The sequence below is a fragment of the Eschrichtius robustus genome, chromosome 2, assembly GCF_028021215.1.
Source record: "Eschrichtius robustus isolate mEscRob2 chromosome 2, mEscRob2.pri, whole genome shotgun sequence".
NCBI lineage: Eukaryota > Metazoa > Chordata > Mammalia > Artiodactyla > Eschrichtiidae > Eschrichtius > Eschrichtius robustus.
Window position 1 is genome coordinate 13,023,991 of NC_090825.1, and position 24,188 is coordinate 13,048,178.

Sequence of the window (24,188 nt, forward strand, 5' to 3'; positions counted from 1 at the left end):
CAGAGAAGAAGCAGCAGAGCATAGTGAATAAGAATTGGTAGGCTTGGACTTCCCTGGTGGCACAGTGGGTTAAGAATCTGCCTGTCAGTGCAGGGGACACGGGTTCGAGCCCTGGTCCGGGAAGATCCCACACGCCGCGGAGCAACTAAGCCCATGTGCCACAACTACTGAGCCTGCGTTCTAGAGCCCACGAACCACAACTACTGAAGCCCGCACGCCTAGAGCCCGTGCTCCGCAACAAGAGAAGCCACCGCAATGAGAAGCCCGCGCACCGCAACGAAGAGTGGCCCCCGCTCGCTGCAACTAGAGAAAGCCCGTGCACAGCAATGAAGACACAATGCAGCCAAAAATAAATAAATACATTAAAAAAAAAAAGAATTGGTAGGCTTAACGTGGAGCTAGAGGAATGAGAATATGTGCTTATATGAAATGCCCCCAGATAATCACTTTCTGAACTAGTTGGGAAGAATTTAAGGGAGGCTAAATTTCTTGCAATCCTGTGGGCAAGGCCTGAGTCAGAAAAATACTTCTCGATGCTGTTAGTTCAAAACTGTTTTTCCTCCAGGCTGCTATATTCTCGAGAAACATATGTTAAATGTGTTATTTTCACAAAGATCTAGTAAATCTAATTGTTTGCAATTTGCTTCTTTCTTATTTTTCCCCATTTTTATTCACTGTAACAACATATTGTAATAACAATAAAAGAAGTTAAAAATGAGGGAAATTACCCAGAAATCTGCCTACGAAAGCAATTCTTTTATATTTTCCGTGTTTCCTCCCAGGAATTATCTATATGCTGGCAAAACAGTTCTATGCTACTTCCCAGAATGGAAGATCTAGAGAAAGATAGAGCTCTGCTTCTAAAATGTTATGAGACATTGGCCACATCACTTAAAATCTTGGGTATCAGTTTTTCATATTTAAAATGAAAAAATCAGACTAGTGGATTTTTTCATGGATCCTTCTAGTTTTAAAATTATTCGTACTTCGTTCCTTGCAACAGAATGAGTCTGCTTTGAAGCATCATGTTTGGGGAGCTGGACATTTTTAAAAGCTGAGAGAATGGTACTGGCAAGTAAAAATGGCAATTAGCAACACCACAAACAATAGACAGGAGCAGAAACTGAAACTTGATAGTAACCTTTCAATAAACATACTTTAAAATAACTGCTTGTTTTGTTCTAATTCTAGAATTCCCCAAACTTGTTTGCAAGACAAAGTTTTTCTAACTGTGACTTAGCCTTTTGTCCTGAAGGCAGGCTAGAGATAAGTATAGCTCCAACAAGAGTGCAGTATAGGGACAATGGCTACTTTGGTCATTAACCACAGAAATATTATATTAACGTCATTAAAAATCAACGAATGATGCTCCTCCTTTTACCATTTTGTGGTTGCATGCTATGCAATTTGGAATGGTGCTTGTCTTAGTCAATTTGGGCTGCTTTAACAAAAATATCATAGACTGGGTGGCTTAAACAACAAACATTTATTTCTCACAGTTCTGGAGGCTGGAAAGTCCAAGATCAAGGTGCTGGCAGATCCAGTGTCTGGTAAAAGCCTCTTCCTAGTTTTCAGAAAGCCTTCTCCCAGTGTACCCCCCACGGCAGAGAGCAGAGAGAGGAAGCCAGCTCTCAAGTCTCTTCTTACGAGGGCACTAATCCCATTCATGAGGGTTCCACCCTCATAACCTAAGTACCTCCCAAAGGCCCCAACTCTCTTAATATCCTCACATTGGGAGTTAGGATTTCAATATATGAATGGGGGCAGTACCCAAATATTCAGTAATTAGCAGAGCTGGACCATAGTAGCTGTTGTCTCTATACTGGCCTGTTGTTGAAGACACACTTATCTTTAGTCTGCTTTCGCTACTACTTTGAACCAAGATATTCTGGCAATAAGCATGGGATCTTATTTTTAAAAGATGAAAATAACAGTTGGTAGAAACCTTCAAGTGCTTTTTCAAGCCACAGAGTATTTCCTCTCCCCAGCAATTTAAGGAGAACGTATGCTTAGATACATGGATCACAGACATATTCTAGAGCACAGCTTCCGTCAGTAAAGCTGGTCTTAAACTTCATGTGCTTCATGACTTTCTACACTGGAGCAGAAAGCATGGAAGATACCGAGCCAGGTTACTATTCTGTAATTCTGACCATTTGTGAGTTACATTATACACAGGTATTACGTATCAGAACCACACCTTCACTTGGCACGGTGCAGTGGCAATGCAGATTAAACCTCGGTTACCAAAGAATTGTGCAAAGCAAGGATGTAGTTCATGTGCACATGTTTTAGATAACATGGCACCATGCATAGTGAGAACTGCCTGTACTACAATCCGGACACTTTATTGCATCCTTATGAACTTGCGGTATATACACAAGATTTACCAACATTATTAGTCACTGTTCTGTTCAGAGATCTAAAATCAGCAAACAGGACTAACAACGTGGTGAGGGTCATCTTAGCTTTATTGCCAAGCCGTGCTATTTATCTTAACATATGAGCTTTGGCAATTTCTTGGATGTTATAGTGCCTGTGATGCTTTTGATGAAACACTTTGGGATTGAGTAAATTTGATGATGCTAATAAAACAAGAAAATTTATTATACTCTAAATGGCAACTAAACTAGAATTAAAATGCCAACTTGGAGCACTGTGCTGAGAAGCATTCTGAGGTCCCATGTGGATCCCATGGGGACGTGTATATAACTGAGAGGCTATATAGTCTATTGACAGTGGGAAACATATGTCACATATTTGCCATTCTTGTGTAAGGAAGACTATATTACATATCATACTAATGTTAAATCAGCTTCTAACATAAATGCTGTTTATAAAACACAGATAGAGGGACTTCCCTGGCGGTCCAGTGGTTGAGACCCTGTGCTTCCACTGCAGGGGGCGGGGGTTTGATCCCTGTTCGGGGAACTAAGATCCCACATGCCTCGCGGCATGGCCAAAAAATTAAAAATTAAAAAAAACACAGATAGAGAGTTCTGGTGGGATTCACACTATATTCATGTGTCTTCAGGTATAGCAAACCCCGCTCAGGCTGCAGAGACTGAGAAAAGTATCTTGTATGCATTGATGGAGGATCACAAATAAACTCCAATTGCATTCAGCCCAGGAACTCTTAAAGTAGTTGTAATATGGCAATGACCTTTCAAAATAGGTTCTATGATCTTTTTCTCATAAGACACTTGGCCAAGACCAGTGCGTACTGGTCAGATGCATCAGGAGCTGACATCAGTCACCTTGACTGATATCTGATTTCAGCTGCAGATGCATTGGATAGTTTAAATTTAGGATCACCTCATGCTGACAGTTCTTTACCTCAAGCATGTTCAGGGCATCTTTTCTCCTCCGGGAGCCTGGTCATCTTTTCTTTGGGGCATCATTTCTTCTCTGACTCTGCAGGGACTTGCTCAGCCAGCTGGCACACACACGTGAAAAGCGGAGGTAAAGTCCCCGAGGGAAATTGCTCAACCAACAGGCGAAAGGAGCCAGCTGGTAAATGGGTGTGATGAGAAAACAGTTATTTGAGTTACTGCCTGGGCATTTTACAGTATGGCAACCCTGCTCACACCCAGAGTCTGGACATTTAGATAAGGACCTGAGCAGGATCCCTGCCCCAAGTTCCTGCTTTGCTTTTCCTGAGACACCTTTTCCAGCCCATGAACAGTGAGTGAGTGACCTTTGTCCCAGCCACCTTATAAGTAGCAGGCGCTTGCTTGCTACCCTGCTCTCTATCTCCTGCTCCCTCATGACCTGGAGTAGAGGACTGCCCTTCCCCAAGCTCATTGCCCCATTCCTGGGATCTGTAAGTAGTAAATCTTGTGACTTGACATCTTCTGTGTGAATGTACTAAAACTCTGTCTTTAATCAAAATGACCCTGGGGTTTTCCCTTCCTCAAAGTGGGAGTACAGATGCTGAGGGACCTACTTGCTGACCCCGTGTGTGGGTGGCTGGAGCCTCCTCATTCATCAGGTCAACATCTGCATATGCTTAATTTAATACACCAGCAATGGACCCCCAACACAATGGGCATGCTGCCTCTCCTTCAGGTGGGCAATTCCAAGATGTATTTTATACGTGTATCTTGAATTACCAGTGGAATTGAACCTCCACTGCCTGCAGTGATAACCTTGATAATGCACCATTTTGGCAAGTTTTTCTCCTTCCCTGTGTCATTCTCTTCCCCTGCTCACTCATGATTCCTAGGATTTTCTTCCAAATAAACTATCGCATATAAGTCCTTGTATCAGGCTCTGCTGTAGGGGAACTAATGATAAGACAATACTCTTTGAAATTGCAAGGACCATACAGTTAATGATGCTGAAAGTTGCATGATAAATGGATAGTCCTAGGCCTTAGTTTATGAAGAATATTCTAGATTCCATCAATGGAAATAGTATAAGATCCTATTAAGAAGGAAGAGAGCCATAGCTTGGGTCAAAATGGCACACCAACTGCTTGTCCACGCCTACTTGCCATTCCCACCCCAAATTAGCAATGACACAAAAGAGATTATTTATAACAGTGCTAGAAAACAAGGAAATGCCATCAAAGGATCAAAATTTTGGAGGAATCCTTGATTAACAGAAGGCAGACAAGTTTGATGGCACAACGGCCAATGGCACATGCAGACAGGACTTCTGCAGAAGGTAGAGCCACTTTCACAGAAGCTCTAGCCCAGAGGTAATGGGTACAGGGAGTAGGAAGAGGACCTGCAGCAATTGCTTGGGTGATTGCTTTGGTAAACCACAGGAACAGCTAAGAATGTTCGTGCTTCTCCACCAATTGCTAACTTATATCTAGTGACACACAGACAGCGCAGGGCTCTTTATTTCCACCTAGAACAGTGAGTGTGGGCACTAGATCCAGAGAATCAGAGAAGTGCCCAATATGTCTGAGGATACCTGTGAGTAGAGGGAGGGCCAGCACCAGACAATAAGGTACTGGCATTCCCTAGCAGAATAAGATTCTGCTCCTTCCATAACAAATGCTAGCAGCAGTTCCCAAGCAAATTCACAGTTAGGGGCACAGAGAATCTCAACTATAAAGCACATAACCAAGAATTACCAAATATTTCAGTATATCAATATGATCAGTCATCAAATTCAGCAAAGAACTAACAAACACCCAAGGAAGCAGAGTTATTAGCAAATAGAAGAGGACATGAAAGAAATATAATCATATGATAATTTAGCATCTGATAAAAGTGCTAGTCAATTTGTGACAAATAGATGGAATACTCAATAGAGGAAAACATTATTTGACTTGCTTCTTCATTATTTACAACAGAAATAAATTTCATGTAAAATAATAGTAATAGGAGAAAACATGGCTGAATATTTTTTCCAATTTTGGCATGAGAAAGACCTTTCTAAGAATGACAAAGATCTTACAAACAATGAAGAAAAGTATTAAATAACTGTATTGCAATAAAACTAAAAACAAAGTGAAAAAGTGGAAAAATTTGCAACCTACCTGGCAGAAAAAGAGCTAATCACTTTACACTATAAAGAGCTCTTACAAATCAATGAGAAATTACCAATAATCCAACAGACAAATAAGCAAAGACTACGTAATTAATTAACTTAATTAATAGAAAAAAAATCCAAATGACTTACAAATGTATGAAAAGATCATCCATAAAATTTAAAGCTCTCACTCATAATTACAGAAAAGCAAAATAAACAATGACACCATCTCTAACTATCAAATTTATAAAGATCAGAAAGTTTATAATATACAGTTTTGTTAAGGTTACAAGGAAATAGGCAAATTCTTAGTACAAGCTTTTGGAGGGCAATTTGGTAATCTTTGTCAATGTTTTAAATGTGTATACATTTAGACTTGGCAATTATACTTCCAGAAATTCATCCTACAACTTATATTCACATGATGAGTGTAAAAACAGATGTGTAGACATGTTTACTACAGCATTGTTTGTAATGGCAAAAAAAAGTCTAAATATTTATCAACAGGATAGTAAATGAATGATTCATGCTGATCCATATGGTGAATTATGAGAAAGTGTAGTTTAAAAAGATAATTCTGTATGTATGAATATGAAGTTAACCCCCAAATTTTATGTGAAATAATGAAAAGAAATAACAAAAATAGGCATAATTCAGAAGTACATATAGTATGTCAACTTTTTTGTTTACAAATTTTTACATACCCACATAAAAATATATGCTTTTATATGCATAGAAAATTTCTGGAATTATATACCCACAAAAAAAAAAAACTGTTGACCACAGGCCTCTGCTGGTCCTAGATAAGAGGAAGATAATTTTCATTATTTGCTCATTGAGGTTACTTTTTTTTTTTTTTTTTTGCTCTTACCATGAGCATAAATCACTTTTTCAAGAAAAATTAAAAAAATAAGGTGTCATTATTAACCTGAGAAAGATAGGACAGGATAAATCAGGAGGAGGTTGCTACGTAAATAATCTGTCAGAGATCTCGGAGATGAAAAATTGCGGTCATTGAAATAAAAAAAAAACTAAGAAGATGGAGCCGACTAAAAATACAGATTAGTTAATAAAGACTGAATTCAGAAGCTAAAACCTCAAGTTGTGAGTGTCCACAGAATATAGTGTTAAATAGCACAGAAATAGAAGAAATAAAAGAAAAAATTAAGAAATCTAGAAAATAGATCCAGAAATTCCATTATCTGTCTAATAGGAGTTCTGGTTAAAAAAGAAAAAAAAGAATAAATGCAAATGGAGAGGAAGAATTACTCAAATTAATAGAAGAATATTTTCCATGAGTTTTCAGATGGAAAGAACCATTTGACTGTCTAAGAGTTTGAATGAAATAACATCCACACCTAAACACACTATAGTGAATCTGAAAGCCCAAAATAATGGGGAGGAAAAAAATAAGAGCTTCCAAAAAGGGGGGAAATGTTTAACCTCTGAAGGAGCTGTAATTAAGTCACAGAAAGATTTTGGAATACCCACAAAACTTCAACATGACACTACAGGTGTTCACTCAGTAAAGATGTGTCAAAAACATAATATAAATGCTCAAAACAACAACAAAAACAAAAGTACCTTCAAACTACCCTAGACTTTCCATATGCTGTTGTTTTTCCCACAAAGATGATCATTCCTGAGCCTCTTCAGACCTGCTAGAAAGCCAGACTGTGGCACTGGACTTGTCTACTTGGTGGTACTATTTGGACTGTCAAATAGTATTGACTCCCAAGCTTATAGTGGAATGCTCCTGTAAAAAAATTTCTTGTTTCTTAATCACTGACTCTTCATGATGTTAGAGTAACGCTTAGCCATACAATATCAAATAACTATGAGAATGGTAGAATGCCATAGAGCTGTATCAATATATTACCAGCTTTGAGTGATCCCGTCAATGAACAGACCTCACACAAAGTGCGAAGATAACCATAGGAATAAAAATCTTTCAAATTTTCCTCTACGTCTGGATTTTTTAGTACTGATCATAATATTCTTTGGAAACCATTTTATTAGAGTAGAAACACACCTTAATTATGTCACTACGTAGGCCATGCTACTTCCTTTTTCTCATTTCTTAGGTTTGCATGTTTTTTTCCCAAAGACTGGGAAAACAATAGTAAATGTTAACACAATCCACGTGTGTCTCGGGAACATATGAAAAGTTTTGGTCAAGACACTGTATTGAATGTACATGTACATTATGGGGGCTGGGGGGGGATTTCTTGACTGTGAACGGCTACTGTTGTGTACTGGTCTCAGCCTTTCAATAACTAATGTTGTGGCTGGACCAGCCCCTTGAGATTCATATGACTGCAAGATGCCCTTAACAATAACCACTAGGAAACTTTGACAAAAAGGTTTACTACCCACAGGTTCTGGAAATTACTTGGCATGTCTGGGGCCATGCATTGAATTCACGGGTGGGCAGGGGAAAGAGAGGGAGAGAGAGGAACAGAGAGTGAGTGGGGCCTGGGGTCTGCTTTTATTGGGGTCCAGGGTCCAGGGTGAAGGCCTAGGGTTTCTAGGGCTCATCCTTTATTGGTGATTTTAAAATATAAGAGTGGGAATTTAAAGCACAGGAAGAGAAGAAAGCAAATGGCCCAAATGGTCAGTTATCAAAATGAACCGAGATCTCTCAAAGAATGGGGTGAGGGGGCAGCCAGGCTCTTTACCTAGTAGAGTAGCTGGCGATGTGTCTATCTGAGATAGCCACATTTGGAGTGGATGCCTAGGTAGTCAAAGCTTAAGTTAGGCACTTGCACTACAAATAGAAAAGCCAACTGTCAGGGCTTGCACTATAGCTACTCACAATAGCTCAAATAATCATAGCTCCATCTCAAGTCTTGATGACCATGTCTCTCTGCCAATTCTGTATAACTCAGGGATTGTGTCACCCTATCTGTTCTGAATATGTTCACCAACTCCATGAGCTAGGTTTGAGGAATTTTCTGACAAGGACCTTAGGTGATATATCACTATCTTATTTCATTACCCTTAAGTCAAGTTAAGTGCCCTACAGCTGGTGATTAGCAAACCAAATTTCTTTCCTTTGCTCAATATAACTCTTTGTATAATAACAGAAGTCAGTTGTGCTGAAACAGTGTCTCAAGATGTGTCTTGACTGTCTCCACGTATACTTTTGGTATAAATGATGTGTATACTTTGTCCACTGAATCTCATTTCAAACAGTTTTATGGAGATGTAATTCACATACCATACATTCACTCATTTGAAGTGTACAATTGAATGGTTTTTAGTATATTCACAGATATGTGCAAGATCACCAGAGTCACTTTTAAAACATTTTTATTACCTAAAAAAGACACCTTTTATCTGTCACTCCCCTATCGCCCCATCACTTCTCCCAGCCCTGGGCAACTACTTCCTCTATACTGTTGTCCCTCAGTATCCACAGGGAATTGGTTCCAGGACCCCCACAGAAACCAAAATCCATAGACACTCAAGTCTCATATTAAAATGGCATACCATTTGCATAAAACCTATGTACATCCTCCCATATGTTTAAATCATCTCTAGATTACTTATAATACCTAATACAATGTAAATGCTATATAAATAGTTGCCAACTCATGGCAAATTCAAGTTTTGCTTTTTGGAACTTCCCGAAAATTTTTTTGTTTGTTTGAATATTTTCAATCCAAGATTGATTGAATCCACAGATGTGGAACCCATGGTATGGAGGTCCAACTGTGTACAGATTTCCCTGTCCTGGACATTTTGTATGAATGAAGTCATATGTGGTCTTTTGTGACTGGCTTCTTTCACTTAGCTTAATCTGTTCAAGGTTCTTCCATGTTATAACATGTATCAGTACTTCATTCCTTATGACGGCTCAATAATATTCCAGTGTATGGATATACCATATTTTATCTATGTCTGTTGAGATTTAGTTTGTTTCCACCTTTTGGCTACTATGAATAATGCTGCTCTAAGTATTTGTGTACAAGATTTTGTGTGGGCATACGTTATCATTTCTCTTGGATATATACCTAAGGAGGGGAATTGGTGGGTCATCTAGTTTAAACTTTTGAGCAACTGCCAGACTTTTTCCCAAGGTGATGGCACCATCTTATGTTCCTGCCAACAATGTATGAGGGTTCTGATTTTTCTACATCATCACCAATACTTGTTATTGTCTGCCTTTTTTATCTTGCCACTCTAGAAGATGTGAAGTTGCATCTCATGTGTGATTCTGATTTGCATTTTCCTCATGACTAATGATATCAAGCATCTTATGTGGTTATTGGTCATGTGTATATTTTCCTTGGAGAAATGTCTATTTAGATCTTTTGCCTATTTTTTATTTGGGAAGTCTTTTCATTATTAAGCTGTAAGTGTTCTTTACATATTCTGTATACAAGTCCTTTGTCAAAGATATGATTTGTAAATAATTTCTTTCATTCTGTGGATTGTTGTTTCACTTTCTGATGATGTCTTCTGAAACACAAAGGCTTTTAATTTTGATGAAGTCCAATTTATCTCTTTTTTCTTTTGTTGCTTGTGCTTTTGGTATCATATCCAAGAATCCTCCAAGAATCCAAGAATGGTCAAATCCAACATCATGAAGATTTATCCATTTCTTCTAAGAGATTTAGAGTTTTAGTTCTTACAGTTAAATCTTTGATACATTTTGAGTTTTTAATATGATGTGAGGTAGGGGCACAACTTTACTCTTCTGCATGTGACTATTCAGTTGATCCAGTGCCATTTGTTGAAAAGATTACTGTTTCCCAATTGGATGGTCTTGGCATTCTTGCTGAAAATCAGTTCACCATAGGTAGGTGGGCTCGTTTCTGAAATCTCAGTTCCATTAATCTACATGTATATCCTGGTGGCGAGTACCACACCATCTTCATTACCATTGCTTTAATATAAGTTTTGAAATTGGGAAGTGTGGGTCCTCCTACTTCGTTCTTCTTTTTAAAGGTTGTTTTGTGTATCTCATTTTGACCTAATGGTTGGTCTGCTTAAAACCAAAGCACTGGAAAGAGGCAGGTTTTTGTAACTCTGCGAAGAGAATTTCTGTGATACAAACCCTTACATGCAGATGTGCCAGGGCAACGCCATGTGTGTGTGTGTGTGTGTGTGTGTGTGTGTGTGTTTCATAATATAAGCATGGAGTGACATCTCACCACTTTTGCTATATTATTGGTTGGAAGCAAGTAACAGGTCCCTCCACATTCAAGGGGAGCAGGTCTTCCAGAGCTTGAACATGAAACTGCCCTGGGGTCTGTCTGAGAAAACATCAGTGCATTTTTTCACATCTATTTAAATGTAAATAGCAGCAAATTGTCCTTTGCCAAATTATCTGTAAATTAAAAACTTTGATGATATCAGTAAATATCTGGTAACACTAATTAAAATCAGGTGGGTAGTAAGTATAGCCCAAACATTTCATTCTGACAAAGTACTTGCAAGCATAAACATAAATATGTGTGCACAGAGACACACACACAAATACATACCAAATTCCACCACCAGTACTATGAATCATCATGGCCCAAAGAGTTTAGCAAACAGAATTCTTCTTTATGCTGAAAAAGTATATTGAAGGCCAAAAATTATCCGAATAATTTATTCTAACATTTTCTCAAATCCTCCACCAGTTTTTCCAATTAAAATTCTTTTTGCCAAAATATCTAGATATCTGGGTCAACCATGCATTTCATCTTGTCTTATAAAACTACCTTTATTTGCCATTGTTGATGTCACACTTGAGTCCCATATATGGGCTGCCCAAGTACGTAATAGGGAAGTTTTACCTTACATTAAAAATGTAACAGAAAATAGTTGTCGTGGTAAGTATTGCAGCTCTAAATGTTTTGCACCCCCTTTTCTGTTGGTTGGAGTGTTTTACACTTCCTCCCTTTACTAAAATAGCAGAAACATCTGCATCTCCTTCCTCAATCAGAACAATACTTTATGAGTCCCAGATTTACAAACAGTATCAGTTACATGCAGTAAACCTTATTCTTGGTCTTATTAATTACTTTCCATCAACTTATCCCTCAGGCATTTTGGTTACAAAAGCATGCTGACAATCAACAGTAACGGTTTTAAGTTAGTTATTTGACAAGTAGGTCCCTTTGCAAAGAGTTTCTTGTTAATTATTTAAAGAATAAGTGCCATGGGGAGACTTTGCTTGTTCTCTTGTAAGTCATATTCATTCATCTATAGCTGTTTTTCTCCTCTCCTCTAATTCTCTACAGAATTTTTAGAAGTCTGAGATATAGACATTCCAAGGTACGTTAAGTTGTTTTAATTTGTTATATAGCAAATTCACCCTAAGTCTTAAACCAGACTCTGATCTTAAAGACTCATGTCATTCCACGTACGATTCTCTGACATTAGGTTAAAAAAAGAAATGTAAACAATAAGTGTATCACATACAATATATTTTAACAGACCTCTTCGATTGTATTCTGCTTGCATCTCAGTTTCTGGGAAAGATGATGATTGATGAATCATTAAATGCATATGATCTGAAGTTCACGTGGGAAAAAGGTAAATTGGGAAACCTTTTATTCAGAGGCTGTGGGCAAATGATGTGTGAAATTGTTGACAAATTGCCTTCATTAAGCTTTTGAAGTGGACATTTTTTTTTCATAAATTTGGCTTCCTTTCAAATATGACTATGCAGAGTTTCAAGACATTCACTGTCAAGTTACAATCTGCAACAATATTTGTCCTTGAAAACCTTTATTCTTGAGCAAAGCGGCAGAAAGTTTAAAGTAGGGTTCTCCGTGACAGTACTTACATAGATAATACTCAATTTCCGAGCAAAACATGGAATTCAATGTTCTCCTATTATCCCGCAGATGAACAAAGGGAATAGGAGTGAAGTAGAAAGACCTTTTTCTTGTCAACTATTGACCTCTCAATAACAAAGCCTTTTGACTAGGGGTCCCCTATTGACCCTTGAAATTATAGTAATTCCATTATAGTTGTCTCTTTTCAGCTCAGTGCCACACAGTATAGTAGATAAGACTGTGGTTTTATAGTCTAACTGTTGGAGGTTTAAATCCCAGTTCTGCTACTTTCTAGGGGTGGGACTCCAAGCAACCAGCTCGTTTCTCTGTGCCTCAATATCCTCATCTGTAATTGAAAATAATAATATCTACTTAATAGGAGTGGGCTAAAAATGAAAATTCAACATGAGAACATAAAGAACTTGTCCTTTACCTGACACACAATAGACTATCGAGAAATGATAACATGTATCATTACATATTTGGAGAATCAGCACAAATTTTGGTCTGAACTTTGGATTTGAAGACCAAACATTTATCTAGGTTTCTGTAAATGTCTGTATTTATCTATAAGTCCATTATTTGGGGAATGCGCTTTTGGTTTCTATATGGCCTGCCCAATATTTAGGCCTTCTTTCCTCTGGGGATCTTTTTAGCAGAGGATAGATAATTTTGATAACATATTTTTTTCATTCAATGATTCCTGCTTCTTAAAAGGCTTTCCTGCAAATCATGTCTCTTCTTCCTCACACAGTTCTGCAGCGTGTGAATAGCCAGACAGGTAATCAGTGCTCTGAGATAGGCATTGGACAAATGAATTCATTACAGACCTTTGTTTTTCCGGATGAAGTAATCAAATCACTGAGAAGCAAAGTAACTTGGACAATGGTACATCCAGCCAAATCAGAGCAAAGACTAAGATCCAGAAATCCTGCCACCCAGTCTCCAACTGTCTAAAAGTCTTTAAATATCAATAAATACAAACTGGTGTAGGTCTTATACAAGTGGGTTTATCTGATAGAGCCTGTCCTTCCTAATAGTTTATAATCTGAAAAACAGAGAACTTTGACTCAGCTCTTCAAGGAATCTGGTATCATTTTCCAAAATTGGCTGCATTTTCCAGTCTTCAGTTTTGCCAATGAATATCCTGTAATGTGAGATGTGGGCTAGATGTAGTCTGAATCAGCAAGTGAAATATCAATTTGTTTTTAATCCATGGTAAGGAAGAGTTGTTTGGTAAATTCCTGTCCATTTCTCATTGTTTTAATCTACGCTCAGTTCATTTCTCCTTTTGTGTGGTATTCAGCAAGGATCTTATTTTGGAGCTTATGTTTCAAGATTGAATTCAGAGTTTGAACTCTACTGTTTGGCTTTTGGTGTGTTCTTCAGTGATAAAACTTGCTGTATGTCAGTTGGAGGAGAGCAGTCGTGATTGGGAAGTTAGTAACATCCAGCTTCAAGAAAGTCACTATTTGACCAACATGGCTATGGTGATCCCATCAACTCTTCTAAATTCAGACAACTGAATATTAAAGCGGACTCTGAAGTCCAGACCTACGTGTCCCCTCGGCTTGAGAGTCAAGGTCAAGAGAGGATTCCAAAGATACAAACCCACCCTTAGGGGTTGTGTTTCTCCTCTGGGCTACCTACCACCTGGAGGATTTCAGAGTACTGGTTCAGAAGAAAGATGGAACTGTGGTGATTTATGAGGGGCCACTAATCTCTAAGCAGTCTAGATGAGAAGAAGATCTACTCCAGTGATGGCTAGAGTTAGAAGCAGAGTCTCTCAAAATGCCTAATTCTCGATTCATATTCTAGGGAAGCTGAAGAGTATAAAGTCATTTCTACGGACCTGCATGTCCTCTACTGTCTCATGATGCTCTTGGGAGACTCGTTGCTGGACTGACTCACAATGTAACAGTTAGGGTGGAGGAACTGGGAATTGTCACACTCACACACACAAATAACTATACCAGAACCAGCTGCTTAAAATTGCAAAAAGTACTGAAAAGCACACTATTCTCTGCATCGAGTATCGGGTGTTACTGTCCCAGCCCTGCTATTAACTGCTTTCCTTACTTTGCAGAAGGCGCTCTGTGGCTCTGGACCTCAGTTTCTTAGCATTTACATTCTGTGATCATTGCTCCCTCCTCTTCTTCCACAAATCATCCTATAAGTGAAGGAAAAGAGTAAGAGCTATTTTCAGAATTTATTTCAATATGAAAGGAATGACTAGTGTCATTAAAACATAGGACAGAAATATAATTAATACAAGCTAGAAATGTGGGCTTTCTTTGGGTGCTCCAAATCAGACAAGATTAGCATTTGATGAGCTTTTCTCTTTGGTTACAGAATGTATATGATAGGATGAACCTATATAAAATTTGAAAATATTTTTAAATGGATTCTACAAAACCAAAATGTTTTTTCTATTTGGGGCTTGATTGAAAATATTTAAAATATCTAAAATCAGCTTCAGTCCTGTACAACTTTAACACAGATCAAGTGTTTTAAAATATTTATGATAAAGAAAATATTTCCATCTGGGCAGGGAATTTATTACTGGAATATCATACCAATTTGAATTGAAGCCACTGTGAGATTAATTTCTTCTCTGCTGCTGGAATATAAATGTGTTCTGACAGCTGCTTTCTGTAACTGAAGTGTACTTATTTGCATGCAGCATCTTCTACTTAATGAAATCATAAATATCGGCGGAATTTTGAATGGTTTAAGCAACAAACAAAGATTGATTATCAACGCAAATGCCAACTAGGGGTTTACTATGGTAACAAAGTATTGGCCAGTGCCTGTTTTGAAATCAACACCGGTTATTCAGAGCTTTCAGAGAGACAATCATGACTTTCAGAAGAACTTGCTGATGCTAAAAAAAAAAAAAAGAATTACTCAAAGGGAAAAGATGGCCTTGATCAAACACATGTTTTTCAGATTTATTAATGATTAACACACCAGACACTCTCTTTTGGATTATACTGCCCTTTCACTCTGGCTAAGAGCTGAAAAGATGGACATTATTACAGAAATAACATGTCGCGAAAGATATGACACAATTTAGGCATTTATGTAATATAATTGGAGTCTGAGTAGGTACAGTTAGAGGCTATAATTTAGGCATTGATGATGATAAAAGAGAAGGATTTCAAAGTAAGAAGCCGAATTTGTCATGCTTTGCTCGGGGATAGTTGCATCTAATTGAGAGGCTATCGACTCAAGCAGAAGATCTGAAAGTCAGTATAGCTTTAATATAAGTAAAAGGACCAACTGCCCTCTAGAAGCAAATAAAGGTGAACAAACACCATTAAAATTGAGACTAACTGAGAATAAAAATGGTTTATAAACAAAATGATGCCAGATAAAATTCTCACTCTAAGTCTCAAAAATCATATTTTCTTATTTCCCCCTTTTAAGAAGAACTTTACAACTAGCTGAATATGCTTTTGCCTAGAGAGCCTTCTATTCTAAGTACATCAGCTGCTGCCAGAAGGCATCTAAGGCAGCACTGGAGAGAGAATACAGTCATGAAATCCAAGGTCTAGATGTCTATATCTCTCTGCTAATAGTGACTGTTGAGCCAAAAGGAACATCCTGGAAAGAAAAGAAAGGAGGAAGCATGGAAGAAGGGAAGGAACTGAAGGGGATTCTCTCTCTATGTGTATTTAAGCTGCAAAAAGAATTATGCTCAACTAACTGTAAAAGTCTATATTCCCTAAAAACGACCAAGCCGTTCTCAGATAAAAGACAATTACCCACTGTACCTAGTTCTAGTGCATTCCTCTCTAGCAAAGTCTCTAATTCTACACTTCAATAAGGACAGAGCGATTTTATAAACAATGAAAGAAAATTCCATGAGTGGCAAAGTCGAGTGAGAATTAGACAAAGGGGAAAGAGAACAATATTAGCAGGCTCTGTTGCTTGAAATCTAGAATGCTGTAGAATCCTACTGAACTCTTACATTCCAGGGACCGTCATTGTGCATGGTCAGTATTTTCCACACAAATGGTGTTTTTGAGTCGTTTTTGGGAGAAAAAAGAAGGAAGCTATTTTGAAGTATTCAATCACTTAGTTTCTGCATTTGTCAGAACATGGCGCTAAGTATGAGATTATGTGCGGGCTATATTACTCAGAGGTTTTCCTTTGTAACAGAAAATCAGATGTTCTTAGGCTTTCTGCTGAGAGACTGGAAAAGTAATATTTAATGCTCGTTAATAGATATTTTCTTCTCCTCCCCCTTTCCTTCTCCCTCTTTTGAACTCCTAAGACCTAATTTTAGGTGGATCAAAAGTGGTCTCTCGTAACGTGCCGCTCCTCCAACCAAGAGTTACAGCATTATTGAGACTAGTGTTCTAAAAGGGCTGCTGCCTACCTGTCATGTCTGCTCTGGGCACCAGAACCTTCGGTGAAACTATTGTTTGAGGTTCACCTGAATCCCCTATGTGCCTTTACAGTTGCAGAAGAAATGGGTTTGTTTTTTATTTTTAACTTCAACCTGCATAAAGACAAGGAAAAGTATGAGAATGCCCAGACACCTACAATAGAATAAGAAACATGTATACTTTACTAAATAGTTAATGTAAATAAAATATGAAACACACTCATATAAACTTACCCAACCACAAATGCCATGTGAAGCTATAAGTTTTACAGTAGAAACTGGGGTTTTACTGTAGCCATGTCATCACCACCCTATGACTCTATCCTTGTTAACTAACAGTCTTATTTCTCTAAACTTGGATCTGCTATACCCACTGTTTTGGTTTTTTGTTTTTGTTTTTTTTAAGGAATATTTTGATCTTTTTTCAACAACATGGACCTCTTTGGAAATGCTATTTTCAATGGCTGCATTGTGTCTATCACATAGAAGGACTATATTATGATTTACGTACCCTTACTCTCCTTATCCCTTTAACAATTAATGGTAGATTTTCTTCTATGTACCAAGCATAGTTCTTGGTTCTTGGTCTCCAGGAGCTCAAAACTGATTGGGAGACAGAAAAATAAAAAGAAGAGAGGAGCACAGACTTGGTGGTGGGTGAAAGGAGGAGGAGGACACAATGGTGACATTCTGGACTCAATGATCCATCTCCTTTTTTCATGACTCAATGGAATGGATTAAATGGAGAGAAACCTCTGGTTTCAGCAACTATTGGGGAGATAACAGGACCAAGCTCATATTGTCCTTTTCAGCTGATAAAATCACATAATAGAGCCAATGCCCATTCTGACTACACGCTGTCTCTCAAGAATTTTGAACTTCAGATTTTGATAATTCTGGGAGGGACTTTCACCTTTTGTGTAAATTTTAACCATTTTATGAGGCTTAACATTAATAATCTTAGTTCCCTACTTAGAATATTATTTTTTAAAAATAAAAATACACAAATGTAAAATACCTGTCAAGCCAAAGATAATTTTATATTAGGGACTATTATTGACTTTTTAAATTAGCTATTTGTATTTAAATTTCCTGTTCAGAATAAAACTTACATTACAAAATGAAAGTAGACCAATCTGTTTCCTCAAGATTTATTTATTTATATTTATTGAGATATTACATATTTTTTCCTTCAAAACGCATTAGTCAGTACAGTGATTTTCAAAATTGTTTATAGCTAAGGGTCCTTTAAATTTCTCTAATGGTAATGTCCTGTGAATTAATTAGTAGAACAGCTGTATGAGCTGGTCCAAATTCTTCTCAAGACCTGCAAGATTTTGGGGGAAAGTATTAGGGAAACAAAGAGAATTAAGGCATAAGAAGTGCTGCTGGTTTTTCCTGATCAAGAAAACCAAACATTCTGGATTCTTAGCTTGACTGATAGGAAATAAGCCAGGGGTCCAAGAACAACTGGATTCCCAAGAACTTTGGTTTCAGAAATGTTATGACTTGGCAACTTTCTAATGTTTTATGGGGAAAATGGCAATGTCTCTAGCAGAAATCCCGCTGCTGGCCTTCAAATGGGAAAAGGTGACTGGTAGCTCAGAAAACATTTTCCATGACGGGTTAACTATATTAAAACTGTTTCCCATTTTTCATCCCCAGCAGTAGGGGCTGGGCTCAGCCTTACGTTGGCTGTAATTTGCTAGTGGATGATGAGTTTCCATCTTGGTGGGTGTTCTTCACTGAATTTCTGATTAACTGAATGAATGAGATCTTTGGGGCCCTGCGTTACAGATGACATGTGAGAGATGTCTGTTTTCCTCTTTCATTTAGTTGCTGCTTGGTTGGAACAAATAAAAGTTAAGGGCAGTGTTGAGGGGGATGAGGATGGCATTGGAGAATGACAGTGCACATTAAAGCACTGAGAAACCCTGCAGAGCAGAATCCTCTTTAACCCAACGTTTACCCAAGAATATTTTTACCACAGAGACCCTTTTGTCAATTCTATTTCTTTTCCTGTTCATTAAGCAACAAACTCCAATTCATTTACTCAGTTTGTCACCAGTTTATTCATTTATTGTATGCTGAATATAATGTACTGAACATTAAAAAAAAACATGGTCTTTGCCCTCGAGAATCTCAGAATCCAGAAGAAATATATGTAAACAACTTCACAAAAATGATAAGTAGTAATATATAGAAAACATAGTGTGAACAGAAAAATAAGTGACTGGGTAGGAGAGGCATGGAAGGAAGTTACTGACACCCTCAACATGAAGAAATTATTAGAACTGTTCCTTGAAAGTAGAAATTCTTCATGTAAAGAAAGGTATATGGGTTTCTATGTATTTAAGGGGTAGAAATGAGGTTGGGGAAAAGAGGGAGAGAGTTGTTCTTTGGTTGTGAGCCATACTGCTTCTAATCTAAACAGTACTAATAGAGAAAAATGAAACTCAGAAGCAAATGTTCCCTCATATACTAACTCTTCTTTACCCCCAAATCCCTCTGAAGTGCCTTATACGTGTTTTTTATATTATGAGTTCATGAGAAAAGATAGGAGGAAATAAAAGAAAAATCCCTTTACGTCACAGAAAATAGTGTTTTGATAAAACCAGAAGCTACCATTTCCCAAAGAAAGTGCAAGTAGTATCTCCTTTTAACAAGCTGGTTAGTTCACCAGAATTACTCTGTTGTCATTTTATAGTTTTGCTAAATTGAATAGCCCACTGCTATACTGGAGCCAGGCTAAACTGAAACACTTACTGGAGCTTTAAAATTTTGTTTAGAGAATGCAAATGTTTAGTGTATCGTGTATTAGAAGACAACAACAAATGTTGCTGGGATGGATGGGAACAGGACTGATGTGAAAACGGGAATGCTTTTGCAGTTTAAAAACAGTGGCTTTACTCACTTTTCAGGACTCGTGAATATTTGAAGGCATTAAGAGATATTCAATCAAACTTGCCATGTATACATTATCAAAAATACTTAACTAAAGAATTCATATAGGCAAACTGCCAAAGCTTAGGAACTTCTGCAGAGGGGCCAAACACAACCATTAAACTATGAGGTTCAGTAAGTGGCTTTGTGAATGATCACATGTATGCTAAGTATCTGATTTGGTAACTGACAATGACAGTCCCAGGGATGCAGAGTGATCGGGCAGAGCAATTAAGCCAAGTGCCTGGGAATAACTTTGTGGAGGACTGGAGGAGAAGCCAGTAATTTCCAACTCTTGGGAACCCCAAACACTTTACAATGTAAGGGGTTCCTGAGAAATTTCTTATCCCTTTTAAACTTGTAGATTGTGATGAAGATCTGTGAGGCATTCTCCCCCTGGGGTTTACAAGTCTGTGGGAAGATGTGATAGGCCATGCTGTTAGGAAACCACCCTGCAATTTGGTTGTTAGCCCCTGTGAATACAGATCTTCCTACCCCAAGTATAACCACAGTTATCTCGGAGTAAATAGCAAAGCAGTAACTTTGGCAGCTGGATGTCAAGACAAACTCAGGAGAAGAGTTAGATAGGATTGGGGCTGGCAGTCCCCCTTCCCCAAACACAGAGGCTAAAAATAATCACTGGTGAAAGTTGGAAAAGTCAGGAAACACACAAAGCAAGAGGGTGGCTCCAGACAAGAAAAGGACTAAGTCACAGAAGATGCGGTGTTGGGGGAAATCGTTGGTAACGCAGGTCTGGGGGAATAAGGAAGGCAGGGACAATAAGTTTGAAGAGCGAAAGTCAAGAATCCAGGTTGAGAGTCTGGGAGCAAAGCAGGTAACGAGTTCATATCAATAACAGAAAGAGTGGGTAAGAGTGGATATATGTATATGTATAACTGATTCACTTTGCTGTACACCTGAAACTAATGCAATATTGTAAACGTCATGCCAATAAAAATTAAACAAAAAGAAAGAGTAAATACAGATGTGGCAATTTTTTTTAAAATTTATTAATTATTTTTTGGCTGCGTTGGGTCTTCGTTGCTGCACGTGGGCTTTCTCTAGTTGCAGCAAGTGGGGGCTACTCTTCGTTGTGGTGCGCGGGCTTCTCATTGCGGTGGCTTCTCTTGCTGTGGAGCACGGGCTCTAGGCTCGTGGGCTTCAGTAGTTGTGGCACCCAGGCTCAGTAGTTGTGGCTCACGGGCTTAGTTGCTCTGCAGCATGTGGGATCTTCCCAGACCAGGGCTTGAACCCATTTCCCCTGCATTGGCAGGTGGATTCTTAACCACTGCACCACCAGGGAAGTCCTAGATGTGGCTATTATAAGAACTTTGGCTATTTTTCTAAATGAGATGGGAAGACAGAGGAAAGCTTAGAACAGTGGAGGGACATGGCTTCATTTGTTCCAAAAGGGTCATTCTAGCTGACTTTTTCAGGGAATATATGCTGAGAATTATATATTGAAAGGAGAATCAGAGAGTCTAGTAAGGAGGCTATAGTAATATTTCTGGGGCAAGATAGTAGTGTCCTGGACTGCAGAATGGGGGTAGAGACATGAGAGGCTGCAGTCTGAACATTTTTGAAGGTAGAGCAGGCATAATATTCTGATAGGTTGTGAGAAAAAGAGAGAGGCCAAGGATGATACCAAGAGTTTTTGCCTGAGCAAATATGAAGTTGGAGTTGCCATTTACTGAGAATACAATAGAAGAAACAAGTCTGGTTTTGGATATGTTGAGCTTGGGATATTTATTAGACTTTCAAGTGGGAATGCCAGAGTCACAGTTAGATATACTGATCTGGAATTCAAGGGAGACCTGGGCTAGAGAATTTGGAAATAATCCTTTTGAAGATCCTTTTAAATAGGAAATAATCCTTTTAAAGCCATGACACTGGGTGAGGTCACTAAGAAAATGAATGCAGATGAAGAAAAAAAGACAAAGACTGAGGCTTGTACTAATTACTCTGAAATCTAGAGGCTGGGAGATAAGTAGGAACACATTAACGTGAAGGAGAAGGGGCTGACATTAAGGCAGATGGAAAAAGAGGGAAGTGTAGGTTCTGGATGCCAAGAGAAGAGAGAGCCTCAAGAAGAAGGGGCAGATCAACTGAGTTGAATGGAACTGACAAGTCGAGCAAGAGAAGAACTGAAACTCAACCATTAGTAAGCAATGAGGGGCTTCCCTGGTGGCGCAGTGGTTAGGAACCCGCCTGCCAATGCAGGGGACATGGGTTCGAGCCCTGGTTCAGGAAGATCCCACATGCCGAGGAGCAACTAAGCCCGTGCGCCACAACTACTGAGCCTGCGCTCTAGAGCCCGTGCACCTAGAGCCAGTGCTCCAAGACGAGAGAGGCCACCGCAATGAGAGGCCCGCACACGGCAATGAAGAGTAGCCCCCGCTCACCGCAACTAAAAAGAAAGCCCACGCACAGCAACGAAGACCCAACGCAGCCAGAAATAAATTAACTAAAAAAAAAAGAGAAAAGTAAGCAATGAGGACGCTGACAAGAGAGGCTTGGTGGAGCAGTGGAGGGGAGAACCCAGCTGTGAGAGGTCAAGACAGAATGGGCAGAGGGAAAAGTACAACAGCAATGCAAGAAAAGTCCTTAATGATAGGCTTCTGGGGTCAAAGGATGGAAGGGAAATTATGCAGCTTGTTTAAAAGATCATAGGATGATCGAGCAAAGTAGGAGAAATTGATGTCTTAATTTAGGATTCTCCAGAACTGGACCCTGAAACAAGGTTTTGAGTGCAAGTAACTTATTTGGTAAGTGTAGGAAACCCCAGAGAAAAGTGGGGCGGGGAAAGGGAAAGGCGTCTTATCAAGCCAGCTACCACTGTGGGTGCCTGGAGCTTAATCCCAGGGGCAAATGCTGGGAAACAGCCTAAGACACAAGCTTCAGAATCATCCCACCCAACGACATGGGAGCAGGGGTATCTACACACTGTTTCTCATCTGTTGTTGCTTGAGGGCTGCCGGGGGTGGGAGGGATTGGTAATACCCAGGCACTTCCAGCCTGCCAAAGTGAGGGCAAAATTTGGGGAAAGACTTCACTTTCTATATGCTGAAGCTTTCCAAACAGATATATCCAGCGATGTTCTTCCCACAAGACCTGACTCATTAACTGAACTGTTGCCTAAAATCTCATTTTCTGGTTGTTCTAGTTGTGTCTAGTTGTTCTCTCAAGTTTAATGTGTCCAAAACAAATTTCTGGGTACCAAAATCCCCCTCCAGACAACCAGTTCTAAACTGCTTCTCCACCATCTGCCCTAACGACCCTCCACTCTCTCTTGCTCAAGCAAAGACCTAGACGCCATCTTTGATTTTCCTCTTTTTTCATAAAACACACAATCAGGTGCGTTTTGTTGGCTCTACCTCCAAAATACATCTTGAATCTAGCCATTTTTTACCTTCTTCACTACTGTGCTAACAGAAGTCAAAGTTCTCTCACCTCTTCCATAGCCGAAGCCTTTTAACACATCTCTGGGCTTCTAAGATCTGCCAGTTTTTCACAATAAACCCTGATGATTTGAAAAGTATCAGTCAGATCAAATTAGTTCTCAACTAATAATCTCTCTATTTTCCTTATAATTAGAACAAAGTTCAAAATGATTATCATGCTTACAAAATCCTATATAATCTGACTTTTGCTCCTTTTCCAGCAAACCTGTAAAGTTTACATTTATTCACAACATTCTGTCCATATTGGCTGCAGTAGATGAGAATGTTTTTCTTAATTCCTCACTCCCTCCTTCCGTAAAGTGACCTTGCAATGCACAGAAGAGGGTCAAGCATCTCCCTCATCCATTGGATTTGGACTTGGCCATGTGACTTTGGTTTTGATGCTTGTGAAAGTTTAAAATGTGCTTGTAAGTTTTGGCCTGGCCTTTCTGAGTCCTAAGACCCACCATGAGGAGGGCATGCACTAGGGACCCTCAGCCTCCTTGGCCTGGGCTCCAGAGGGATTTTGAAACTTGACCTGAATTCTGGCACCAAGCTCAGCTCACCCACAAGCCTAAATTAAAGTGGCCCTTACAGACATGCAGACTTGTGAGCAAAACAAGTAAGAAATACATTGAGTTTGGGATAATCTGTTACATAACATTATCAGAGCAATAGCTGACTGCTACACTGGCCCCCTTCCTGGCCTTGGAATATGCCAAGCTCATTCGAGTCTTAGGGACTTTAGATTTGCTCTTTCCTCTGTCTGGAATATTCTTTCCATCAACTCTCACATGGCTACATCTCTTCAGAGTTCAAATCTCAGCACAAATGTTGCATCCACAGAAACACCTTCTCCGATCACTCTAGCCATAGCAGCCAGTCACAGAAATCACCTCCTATACACCATTACCTTGCTTTATTTTCTGTATAGCATTTCTTCACTATTTGAACTTATTTATTTATATGTGAATGTGCTTGCTGTCTGTCTCTACCCATGAATGATTCCACCTCCGTAAAAGCAGAGACTTGGTACCTTATTCACTGTAGTAGTTCTACGGCTTGGAACAGTGTTGAATTCCTGCTGATGTGAGTACTGGAGCATCCTGGAACTTTGTGCAGCTGGGCTGCAACTACCAGTTATAAAAC

At 38.9% G+C, this 24,188-nt stretch overlaps 1 protein-coding gene across 1 annotated transcript in view; it reads right to left on the reverse strand.

The window, feature by feature from the left end:
- Positions 1 to 24,188, reverse strand: part of LOC137758788 (collagen alpha-1(I) chain-like) — a 48,825-nt gene that overhangs the window by 18,864 nt on the left and 5,773 nt on the right. The window contains exons 4-5 of the mRNA XM_068534787.1: positions 14,343 to 14,433; positions 10,980 to 11,048 (exon numbers count right to left, since the gene is read on the reverse strand). The gene's annotated coding sequence lies outside the window, so the exon portion shown is untranslated. The remainder of the gene's footprint in view (positions 1 to 10,979; positions 11,049 to 14,342; positions 14,434 to 24,188) is intronic.